We start from the raw sequence: 12,803 nt of genomic DNA, 5'->3' as shown, positions 1-12,803 counted from the left end.
AATACTGATAACCAGCAATTCGGTCACTGAGCGACCAATCGCTAGCGACAAGGTCACGTAATATAAAAAATAGTTCACTATATATAAAAACCGTTAAGGTGCCCCTACACTGAGGCGATTTGGTCCGATTGTGGCCAATTGCGACCAATCGACCCCTTAAATCGGACCAAATCGCCTCTCCCTGACATGCTGTTGGGTCCCGTGCGCATCGGACCCAACCAGGTGCTCAGACCGGCAGGCAGCCACCCGTTCCTCCTGGCGGTGAGGCGGGTGGGAAGCAGGGATGCATGCAATCTATCACAACGGATCGCATGCGTTCCTGCCGCCGGGAAGGTCCCTGCAGCCTGCAGGCTGTCCTGTGTCCGTACACTGCTGCGAGACGTCACAGCAGTGTATGGGCACCTTTATCTTGGTTCATTCCACTGGTACCCCAGGACTGTGTATATTGTTCCTCACTATCTCACTATGGGGCAGATGTATTAACCAGCGTTAAGTGCAAAAATGCACTTAACGCTGGTTAACTGGGGGGGATTACGTCTGTCCCTAATGTATTACTAGCGCACCTAACGTGCGCTAGTGACAGCCCGCCGAGTTACGCTCGGCGGGGCTGTCCCTGCAATCCCCCCCAGGGATTAACGGATGGGGCGATGTATTAACAGCCTTCAAGGCGTTAATTTGCCCCGGCCGCTTCGCCAGCTCAGGGCTAGCGTTGTCCTATCCCCCACTATGGGGACAACGCTAGCCCTGCGTCTGGCTTGGGCTGCGCTGGAGATCTTGCGGTTTTTGCGAGATCTCGCGCATGCCCAGTAAGCCGGGCAGGGGGGGCGACGGGGAGTGCGCATGTGCGGGGCGGCGAGGGAGCCGATAAGGAGAGCCGTTAACGCTGGGCATAACGGCTCTCCTTATCGGCTTGGGGGATGTTAATACATCTCCCCATAATGAGTGCCCGCTTCTCCTCGTTATGCAGGAGAAGCGGGACTCGTTATTTCACAAACGTAACAAGCTTAATGATACATCTGCCCCTATATTCACAGAAACAGACAATCTCTGACCAACACTTCACTGATGATCATATAGTGGTTGCTGCCTGGTAATACTAATGCAGTATATTAATGAGTGTTGTATGTGACTGACATTCACAAATATCTGTAGCTAGTTGTATTGTGTACCTATTATTATTATTATTGTAGCTTGCCTGGGCTGGTATAACATTCAGTGACTTCTCCTCCTCTCTGAATCCTCCAGAGCTCAGTGTGTCTGTGAAATTTGCTGCTGTTTGAGTGACTGGTGCTGCAGGGTGAGGTTTGTGCTCTGATTGGCTCTCTGAGTCAGGGAGAGCCAATCAGAACTAGCAGTGGGCCCTGTTGCCTAGAAGCTACAGCAACCATAGAGAGGGAGAGGGAGGGAAGCAGAGAGAAAGTCAGACAGCCTCCAACGAACCTAGGAAGTTTCCCTGACACAGACACAGCAGCCAGGGGAGGCATAGCTTTTGGGAATTACAAAAAATAAGCCACCATCGGTACACCATCGAATGATTAGCATTCGATGGTGACAACCATCGGAAGGTCACCATTAAATGGTAAAAACACTAACATCGAAAGAAAAACATCGATGTTTCCGAAACATCGACCATCGATGTCCATCCCTACACTGGGCCCACCCAGTAATAGAGTGGTGAGTGAGGTACTATAGATGTGTGTGTGACAATATATATATCATATACATGTGTAATGTGTGTGGCTGTATGCATGTGTGCTGTGTCTCTGCCTGTACTGTACATAGATAAGTGTGTGACTATTTGTGAGTGGTATATGTAGTGTGTGCTGATATGGGGGTATATGCACTTATTCAGTGTGTGCTGATGTTGTGGTATATATGCAATGTGTGCTGATGTGGTGGTATAGATGCAATGTGTGCTGATATGGTGGTATATGCAGTTATTCGGTCTGTGCTGATGTGGTGGTATATATGCAATGTGTGCTAATATGGGGTATATATGCATAAGCTTCGGGCTCGGTGGCTCGCTGTGCTCGCCACACTATATAAAATCAACTCCACGCCCACGTGGATAGTGGGGGTATGAAAACGTTGGAGGACGCGCATACCTCCCAACTGTCCCGATTTCCGCGGGAAAGTCCCGATATTCGGGGACGTTCCCGCGTCCCGCCCGGGGCCGCCATTGTCCCGCGGTGGGGGGGGGACAGTTGGGAGCCCCCCCAGCCTGCCAAGAATAGACGCTGTGTGCATGCGCACAGCGTCTATTCAGCGCCGACGAGCGGCGAAAATGGGGGCGTGGCCTCGCGGCAGTGCCGCGATTATAGACCACGCCCCTTCCCGATAGGCCACGCCCCCCGAAAAATCTGTCCCAACCAGGCACCTCCAAAAGTTGGGAGGTATGGACGCGTAAAACATCATTGTATGTCATACAATGCTATTTATTGTATACAGGCAGGGGGGACAGCTGCCCTAACTCCGCCCCAGGATGCTGCGGCTGAGGACACAGTCCAACGCTGCTGGGAATGACGCTGAGGAGGAGGAGAGAGCTCTCAGCCAATCAGCAGCCGCCCAGTCTTTTGAACAGGATTTCTTCCTATTCTCCTGCCGCTACATCTCTGCCTCTACAACTGACCCTGCCCGCTAACTCTCCAGCAGCACCCACCGTACCCTCCTCTGCTGACGCTTCCCTGGGTTTTTTGCATGTGATAAATCGCATCAGATTTATCAAATGTACTAATGGCACATCAAGTGCCAAAGTACATGTGATAAATGCTGGGGGAGCTCAGGGGTAGTCGGGGCCGACTTGTCCTTAGGACAAGTCGCCCTAGTGTATGGGGGCCCTTAGAGTCTTGCTTGACTGGTGTGGGGAGTCTCCCAGAACACTGGTGTGGGTTGTAATGTCTGATGCGTACTTGAATATATGCTCTGAGCTGCTCAGCAAAGTTCACCTGCCTGTATCACCAGTCTGTTACCTGATATTTCTCTCTTGTGAAGATTACTTGGACTGGGCAAGATCTTAGTACAGTGTGAAGATTTGTACATATTGAAAAAACTGTGTGGTATTTCAGTATGATGACATCTAGAGCAGGGGTGGGCAACAGGCGGGCCACGGGCTGCTGTATATGTGTCCGATGGCGGCTGTGTGCGCACGGCGTAGTCCTGTATAGCCGACGCTCAGCCTGTGCATAGTAGATGCCAGGTGCGGCCTGGCGCATGCGCGAAAGGCCGCAGGACTACACTGCACACACACAGCTGCCATCGGACACACATATGCCAAGCCGCCCACTCCCCTCATGCCACTACAGCTGTAGCACCTCCGCCGAGGATGGGTTGCCGTGACTGCATGGGGCAGCAATTGGCGCCATTTTTCAAGGCTGGCACACAGGTGTTTGGAATGTCTAAAGAGTGACAGGTGTGTGGCATTACTAATGGGGGCAGGTGTGTGAAATTACTAATGTAAGGGGCAAGTATAAGGGGCCTACTATTGTGTTACATGATGTGTAAAAGGGGTATATGGTGTGCTACAATACATTCAAAGACACACCCCCTTTTGAGTGACCACACCCCCTATTTCTGGAGTGCCCTCAAATATCTGCTGGAAGTATTAAGTGCAGGGTTGCACTTCGGGTAAATCGGGTCCCCCTCCCGGCCCCCCAGAAAGAGGGTCAACCCTCCCGCAAAGCCGTCCGGCTCCCGCGCCCCCCCCCCCCCCCCCCGCTGCCACCCACGACCCCCCTCGGCGGGGGGGGGGGGGGGGTGGAATTTCCGCAGGTCAAATGCCATGAATTGCGCAATTTTAGCCCCACCCACCGCAGTGCAATGTCTTAAAAATGGCATTGCATGTCGGGGCGTGGCTAAAAACAGCACAATCGTTCTGGTCACGCCGACATTCAAATAGCCACCCGTGTGTCTCCGCCCCCCCCCCCCCCCCCCCACCCCCTGAGCTGGCAGCCCTCTCCCGGAAAGGGCAGCCAGAATGTAGGCAAGTATGATTAAGTGGCCGCCAGCTGAAATAATTGTCCACCCCTGGCCACTTATAGGAAACTAATTGAAAACAAGATAGATAAACAAGTAGCAGTGTCGTTTCTTCCACAAATACAGTAGATCTAAAGGCTCCCAAACACTGTCGTGACTTCTCCTCCGGGCGGCAGGATCACATGCGGCGTATTGGATGCGGTCCTTTTGCATGCGATATATATTTTGCATGCAATCCTAGCCAAGCAGGCCTGGCTCAGAAGCAATCCTGGGGATTACTTCTCAAACAGGGGCGACTTGGAGGGTCCCGTGCGATGTGACAGTGCCGCGCATTGCATCAGACCCGCTGTCAGTCACCTGCAGTTTGGGTTCTTTGCAGCAATCAATCACAGGAAAAGAACCCAAATTGCAGATAAATCGACGAGAGTATGGGGGCCTTTACTGCTTTGGGGCGCATCTGAATTTGGTAAGTCATTATATGATTTGCCTCTCAGATGTCGCAGTATATGTTTCCAGGTGTCCCCATCACACTGCTTTTTCAAAATTGGGAAAGTAGAGTAACATACAAACCACACAGGTGTCTGGTCTCTGAGAACATTAACCCATTGCTGTCTGTTGTAGATCTGACACAGAATATTGTATACATGTGTTTGGGCAGCAAATGTCATATTTTTTTCTGGGAGCCAAATGGCCTAGAAATGGCCCTAATCTTTGCACAACTTTTGGTGTGATTTCTGAATTATTTATGTGGAATAATAGATGTTTTGCACATTAAGCTGAAAGTTGTCAGTGCATTCTATCACAACAGCGCATATAGATGGTTCTAACTTAACAAGTCAACAACAAAATGAATACTGCGTTGGTCCATGGTGGCTGTGCCACTACCAATTCTTAAATAACTGGTAACCCCATCGCCAAGGGGCCACGCCCGATAGCCATGCAGTAACAGCCACGGGTGGGGAGGGGGTGGGGAGGGGGGTGGGGGGGGGGGGGGTAGGGGGTGGGTTTCTTTGTCTCAGGATCCCAAGCCTGTTTTGTGGGTCTCTTTGTCTTCGGTTCCCAAGCCTGTATGTGGGTCTCTTTGTCTTCGGTTCCCAAGCCTGTATGTGGGTCTCTTTGTCTCAGGTTCCCAAGCCTGTATGTGGGTCTCTTTGTCTCAGGTTCCCAAGCCTGTATGTGGGTCTCTTTGTCTTCGGTTCCCAAGCCTGTATGTGGGTCTCTTTGTCTCAGGATCCCAAGCCTGTTTTGTGGGTCTCTTTGTCTCAGGTTCCCAAGCCTGTATGTGGGTCTCTTTGTCTTCGGTTCCCAAGCCTGTATGTGGGTCTCTTTGTCTTCGGTTCCCAAGCCTGTATGTGGGTCTCTTTGTCTCAGGTTCCCAAGCCTGTATGTGGGTCTCTTTGTCTCAGGTTCCCAAGCCTGTATGTGGGTCTCTTTGTCTTCGGTTCCCAAGCCTGTATGTGGGTCTCTTTGTCTTCGGTTCCCAAGCCTGTATGTGGGTCTCTTTGTCTTCGGTTCCCAAGCCTGTATGTGGGTCTCTTTGTCTTCGGTTCCCAAGCCTGTATGTGGGTCTCTTTGTCTTCGGTTCCCAAGCCTGTATGTGGGTCTCTTTGTCTTCGGTTCCCAAGCCTGTATGTGGGTCTCTTTGTCTTCGGTTCCCAAGCCTGTATGTGGGTCTCTTTGTCTTCGGTTCCCAAGCCTGTATGTGGGTCTCTTTGTCTTCGGTTCCCAAGCCTGTATGTGGGTCTCTTTGTCTTCGGTTCCCAAGCCTGTATTTGGGTCTCTTTTTGGTTCCCAAGCCAGAGCTGTTGCTTTAACTCTTTAAATGCAGAAGAATTTTCTCTTCCTCTTGGTTTTATATCTTGTATGTGGTAATTTGATTGCATTCGCATCTTTTTCTGCCTTCTTAAGTGACTCCTCTTCATCCATAAACCAAACACTTTTTTTGGGTTTCTCTGGTGTTTCCTCTCTGACTGTATCAATGCCGTCTGTTTCTGTTATGCTCCCGCTGTTATTACATCCAGTATCAATATCAGGTTCTGAGTTTATAGCTGATTTTTTACTTATGAAGATGTAATACAAGAAGGCGATGTTAACTGCAAGAGATGCAACAGCGACACAGGTAATGGCAATCATCAATCCTGTGTCTACAGAAATGTCGGCACCTTCTGTTGTCGGGGCATGGTCTGTAGAGAATCCTACGTATGGGACTTCAGACGTCACAGTAGTTGTTTCTTTGCCAGTTGTAATAAATAATCCTAGAACTAAAAATGTCCAGAAACACGAACACTTCATTTTTGTGTCTTTCTCCTCTGAAAACTACCTTTCAAATGGCTGAAACTGTAGCTGTGTGTGACATCACATGGAACTCAGCTGCATTGTGATGCGTCCTGTGATGTCATAATGACAGGAAATGGCTGGGGCCTTCTAAGGGGAAATCTGTGAAGGTATATTCTATTATGCGATATTATGTGTTTTAAACAAGAACTGTTATTAAAATAATGTTATCACATAAATGGGCAATTAACGCACAGAGTCTTTTTGAGGTATCTTTTTGAGTCTAACCGGGGTCTTATTTATATAGCATACCAGTCCCAACATGACCTATGCCAGGAAGGACACAATGCTCTGTTCCTGGACTTTCCTCTTAATTTATGGATTGCCTTCACCTGTGTGGGACTGGTTAATTGAAAAGTAAGGTGTTTTACCACAGGTGATGGTAATCATACATTAAGTGGAAAGTCCAGGAACAGAGCATTGTGTCCCTCCTGGAGAGGGTCATGTTGGGAGGTATGTGTACATATATTTGTGTGACTATACGTGTACAGTATGTGTGTAACTGTATGTATGTATGTTTATATGTGTTGTACTATTTGTGTGACTATATGTGTATGTGTGTAATTGTACGTATGTTTATATGTGTTGTACTAATTGTGTGACTATATGTGTATGTGTGTAATTGTACATATCAGCGGCGTAACTATAGCACCACAGCCCCCGCTGGGGGGGGCGCTGTGCATGTGGGGGCGCCAGGGGCTGCGGTGCTATAGTGAAACCCCCCCCCCCAATCCCCCGCAGACTTACCTATCTCGCTGGTCCCGGCGGCTCCGTTCTTCTGCTGAGGACCACCACAAAATGGCCGCCCCCACAGTTCTCTGAAACTGTCTGCTGTATGGGGGCTGCCATTTTGTGGTGGTCCTCAGAAGAAGAACGGAGCCGCCAGGACCAGCGTGATAGGTAAGGCTGTGGGGGATTGAGGGGGGGTTTGCATGGCGGCGGGGGGGTAGGGGTGCTGGGCGGTGGGGCGCCCCCCCCAAAGGCGGGGGGGGGGCACCCAAAACGTAGCTACGCCACTGGTACATATGTATGTTTATACGTGTTGTACTATTTGTGTGACTATATGTGTGTAACTACATATGCAGTGGCGTAAGTTCAACCAGAATAAAATGGTGCGCCCCTCCCCATAGATAGAGATAGCTAGAGAGAGGGAGAATGATATAGGGGGAGCGAGAAAGATATGAGGAGAATGAGAGAGTTAAGCCCCGTACACACGGGGGAGATATTTTGCTCAGCCATATATGGCTGAGCAATATATTGCTCAGTTTCTCCTTTTCATCAGCGACCAGAGATGGTCGCTGATGAAAAAGAAACTGCCAGGGGGAGCCCGGCAGTGGTAATCAGCTGGCCGCAGCTAGCCTAATATGTAATGGGCATTATGGTGTGTGTGTCATAAATAATGTGTAATGGTCATAATGGATTGTGTAGCCCTCTATTTAATGGCCTTACGGTGTGTGTCATCATGTGTAATGGGCATAACGGATTGTCATATTCTGTAATGGGCATTACGGTGTATGCACTATACCCACAGTGCCCTCTCAGCATGCCACAATATCATGAATGGTGGCCACATCAGGTGGGCCTGTGTGCTCACAATGCCAGGGCTGCTTTTTCGTCCCAGTCCGGCCCTGGCTGCACCTGAGTATAGGGACGGGGTAGTGCAGGCAGCAGAGAGTGTGGGTCACAAGCTGTAATAAGGGGGGGGGGGGGGGCAAAAGGCTTCGGGTGACAGGCTGTGACTGGGGGAACAGAAGGGTGACAGGCTGTGACTGGGGGGACAGAAGGTGTGGGGTGACCGACTGTGACTAGGGGAACAGTGGGTGTGGGGTGACAGGCTGTGACTAGGGGAACAGTGGGTGTGGGGTGACAGGCTATGACTGGGGGAACAGAAGGTGTGGGGTGACAGGCTGTGACTGGGGGGACAGAAGGTGTGGGGTGACCGACTGTGACTAGGGGAACAGTGGGTGTGGGGTGACAGGCTGTGACTAGGGGAACAGTGGGTGTGGGGTGACAGGCTATGACTGGGGGAACAGAAGGTGTGGGGTGACAGGCTGTGACTGGGTGTACCGAGGGTGTGGGGTGACAGGCTGTAACTGGGGGACAGGCTGTAACTGGGGGGACAGAAGGTGTGGGGTGACCGACTGTGACTAGGGGAACAGTGGGTGTGGGGTGACAGGCTGTAACTAGGGGAACAGTGGGTGTGGGGTGACAGGCTATGACTGGGGGAACAGAAGGTGTGGGGTGACAGGCTGTGACTGGGTGTACCGAGGGTGTGGGGTGACAGGCTGTAACTGGGGGGACAGAAGGTGTGGGGTGACCGACTGTGACTAGGGGAACAGTGGGTGTGGGGTGATAGGCTGTGACTAGGGGAACAGTGGGTGCGGGGTGAAAGGCTATGACTGGGGGAACAGAGGGTGTGGGGTGACAGGCTGTGACTGGGGGGACAGAAGGTGTGGGGTGACAGGCTGTGACTGGGTGTACCGAGGGTGTGGGGTGACAGGCTGTAACTGGGGGGACAGAAGGTGTGGGGTGACAGGCTGTGACTAGGGGAACAGTGGGTGTGGGGTGACAGGCTGTGACTAGGGGAACAGTGGGTGTGGGGTGACAGGCTATGACTGGGGGAACAGAGGGTGTGGGGTGACAGGCTGTGACTAGGGGAACAGTGGGTGTGGGGTGACAGGCTGTGACTAGGGGAACAGTGGGTGTGGGGTGACAGGCTATGACTGGGGGAACAGAGGGTGTGGGGTGACAGGCTGTGACTGGGGGGACAGAAAGTGTGGGGTGACAGGCTGTGACTGGGGGAACAATGGGTGTTGGGTGACAGGCTGTAACTGGGATGACACACTGGGATGGGTGTGGGGTGACGGGGGGGGGGGGGGCGCGAAAAATGCCCTTGCTCCGGGCACCATGGCTCCTAGCTACACCACTGCCTCTCCTCCCCTGTGAGTTTGAATAAGTTAATTGAAAGCCGTTGATATCGCTTCTGTGGCTGTCTCCTCCTCCTGCCATAAATGTCACACTCTATTCTAAACAGTGGCGCCGGAACGGGGGGGGGGGGGGAAGGGGGCAGCTTGCCTCCCCCAAAATTACTGAGGCGCTAAAGTACCGTTCAGGGCCGTTTCTAGAGGCGGACAAGCCGTGCAGCAGCCCGGGGCGCTGCACGGCTTGTCCGCCTCTGTTAAACAGCCAGGGCGCCCGGCAATGTTCCCTGCAAGGTGTGCGCACAAACATTTTAATTGTGCGCACTACTGTCCGCCGCCCGCCGCTCACTCCCCTGTCAGTGCAGTGGAGCCTGGAGCCGGGAGCCAGCCAGCGCCGTGTGCTCTGCCTCTGGGTATAAACTATAAAGTGCTGCGCCGGCGTCTGCGCGCAGAAGGAGCTACACTCAGGACGGAGCCTGCCTGCATGCCTGCCCACCCTCCTAACCCAGTGCCCACCGCATAACTTAAGGCACAGACAGAGCCCTACCACCCCAGACGGTATGTTTAGAAATAAACTCACCCCCTGAAAATGTTGCACACTGACTATATATATATATATATATATATATATATATATATATACGTGGGGTACGAGCCGGCACTCACTCCTGATATCAATCAAATGCCTCCGGGTGCCCTCCGCGTGGAATGGACAAACACAGGGAAGAAGCGGCGTCACTCCAAAAGGACTTTTGAAAATAGCGTAATTTAATGAAACATCATAACATGTAGACACAACGCTATGTGTCGACGTTTCAATGCCTAAGCATTTTTTTCAAGACAGCGTGTGTCAGACAACAAGATTACAATACTATACACAAATTTATACTCACGATCCCACATGTAGGTCCGCCCGGCAGCCGAGTGTGTCAGGACTTCCCCCATCACGTGGGCGTCGCTCCGACACTGACGGAATCCAATGCGCGCCCGTTGCTAGGTAACGCTCAGGACGCTAGATGCCGTCCCCAGCTACCGGACAGACCTGCAACAGAAAAAAACATGCAGCGTGGGTTACCTAAAATAAGCATATCATGTGTGTGCATCATTGTACAGAACTGCGCACAGAATACAGTGAATGGCAGTGATCATGTAAGAAAGTGACGGTACATATACTCATGAAAAAACATTCCAATTTAGGCGCTCATTTAAGCCGTGCGGCTTCGAGGTGCCCAGCTTATAAATCCATTTGGATTCCAACCTAAGCAATAAACCGTCCCTGTCACCCCCACGTTTAAGGGGGGGCACATGATCAATGAGGATGAAGCGCATGTCGCTAATGGTATGGTTAGCCTCCAACCAGTGCCTAGCAACAGGCTGATCAGCTGACTTAGTTCGCAGGGCTGTGTTGATGGATGACCGGTGCAGGGCCATACGCTCCCGTATGGTCCGCACTGTCTTTCCTATGTAATGTAATTTACATGGACAGGACATTAAATACACAACGTGTGTTGTTAAGCATGTGAGTACATGCTTAATATGTATGACAGTAGAGTTATTAGGGCTCTTGAAGTTACGACAGACCACCATATTCTTGCAGGTTGTACAGTTCAGGCATCGGTAGCAACCAGGTGCCCTCTGAAGGAATGTGGGCCCGGATGGTCTCGGTGGGGTATCAAACCCGGTGATATCTGTATGTACCACCCTGTCCTTAATATTCCTTCCCCGAGTATAACAGGCCATCGGTCTAATGTTCCTAAAGCACGGTAGGGTGTCATCGGTTTTGACTATAGGCCATAAGGCCTTTGTGGCTCTTTGTACCACTGGGCTAGATGTAGAAAACTCCTGTTTCCAAGGTAAGATGCCTGTATTCGAACGTGGTGTAGGGACCAAGAGTGATTGGCGAGGCAGGGCTAATATCTCCGTTTGTTGCTTCCTTAGTTGAGATAGATCATAACCCCTGGTGGCAAAGCGAGTAACGACCTGATTGGTACTAACCACGGCTGCTTCTTTGGTACTAGATATACGAGCCGCCCGTAGCAATTGGGACTTTGGAAGACCTCTCTTAAGAGGCTTAGGATGGTGGCTAGAGGCCAACAACAGGGTGTTCCGGTCGGTGGGCTTCGTGAACACCGACGTGGAGATATGGCCCTGACTGATGGAAACCAATACATCAAGATAATTGATGTGTTCGCTCTGAATGTTCATGGTATATTTTATCGGAGAATCGCTCTGGTTGATGAAATTAACATGATCTTCCAATAACTTTGTAGGTCCTGACCACAAGCAAAAGAGGTCATCTATGAAGCGGACATATAGTATGGCATACTGTTGGAATATGGGGTACTTAAGAAAACTGTTGGTTTCTTCTGCGAACATGTAAATGTTCGCGAAGCTAGGAGCTACCGGGCTCCCCATTGCACACCCACTAGTTTGAACATAATATGCTCCATTATACATGAAATAGTTCCGCTCCAATGTCAGGGATAGTAATTTCAAAAACAAAGAGTGGTCCAAATCAGTGATGTTATTTTGTTGTATGAACCTAGACACTGCCTCCACTCCCGCTCTCTGTGGGATGGAGGTATAAAGACTACTCACATCCAGAGTGACTAACACTGTATTGGAAGGTATATCTGTGAGGTCTTGTAACCGCATTAGGAAAGCAGATGTGTCCTTTATGAATGTAGATTGTCGCTGGATGTACGGTTGGAGAATGTTATCCAAGAATTTCGAGACAGGCTGATACAAGGAATTGTTAGCACTGATGATTGGACGTCCCGGCGGATTCTCAACCGACTTGTGGATTTTCGGGACTGTGTATATGATGGGAGTGACAGGATGTTTCTGAAACAATGCTTGTGCCAAATCTATGTCAATGATGTGATCTTGTACTGCTTCCTGGAGTACTTTCTCCAATTCATTTTGGTATAAACGGGTAGGATCCATTGCAAGGACAGGGTGGTACATACAGATATCACCGGGTTTGATACCCCACCGAGACCATCCGGGCCCACATTCCTTCAGAGGGCACCTGGTTGCTACCGATGCCTGAACTGTACAACCTGCAAGAATATGGTGGTCTGTCGTAACTTCAAGAGCCCTAATAACTCTACTGTCATACATATTAAGCATGTACTCACATGCTTAACAACACACGTTGTGTATTTAATGTCCTGTCCATGTAAATTACATTACATAGGAAAGACAGTGCGGACCATACGGGAGCGTATGGCCCTGCACCGGTCATCCATCAACACAGCCCTGCGAACTAAGTCAGCTGATCAGCCTGTTGCTAGGCACTGGTTGGAGGCTAACCATACCATTAGCGACATGCGCTTCATCCTCATTGATCATGTGCCCCCCCTTAAACGTGGGGGTGACAGGGACGGTTTATTGCTTAGGTTGGAATCCAAATGGATTTATAAGCTGGGCACCTCGAAGCCGCACGGCTTAAATGAGCGCCTAAATTGGAATGTTTTTTCATGAGTATATGTACCAGTCACTTTCTTACATGATCACTGCCATTCACTGTATTCTGTGCGCAGTTCTGTACAATGATGCACACACATGATATGA

The sequence above is a fragment of the Crinia signifera genome, chromosome 11 (assembly GCF_055691185.1).
Source record: "Crinia signifera chromosome 11, ASM5569118v1, whole genome shotgun sequence".
NCBI lineage: Eukaryota > Metazoa > Chordata > Amphibia > Anura > Myobatrachidae > Crinia > Crinia signifera.
Note: the sequence above shows the minus strand (reverse complement) of the source record.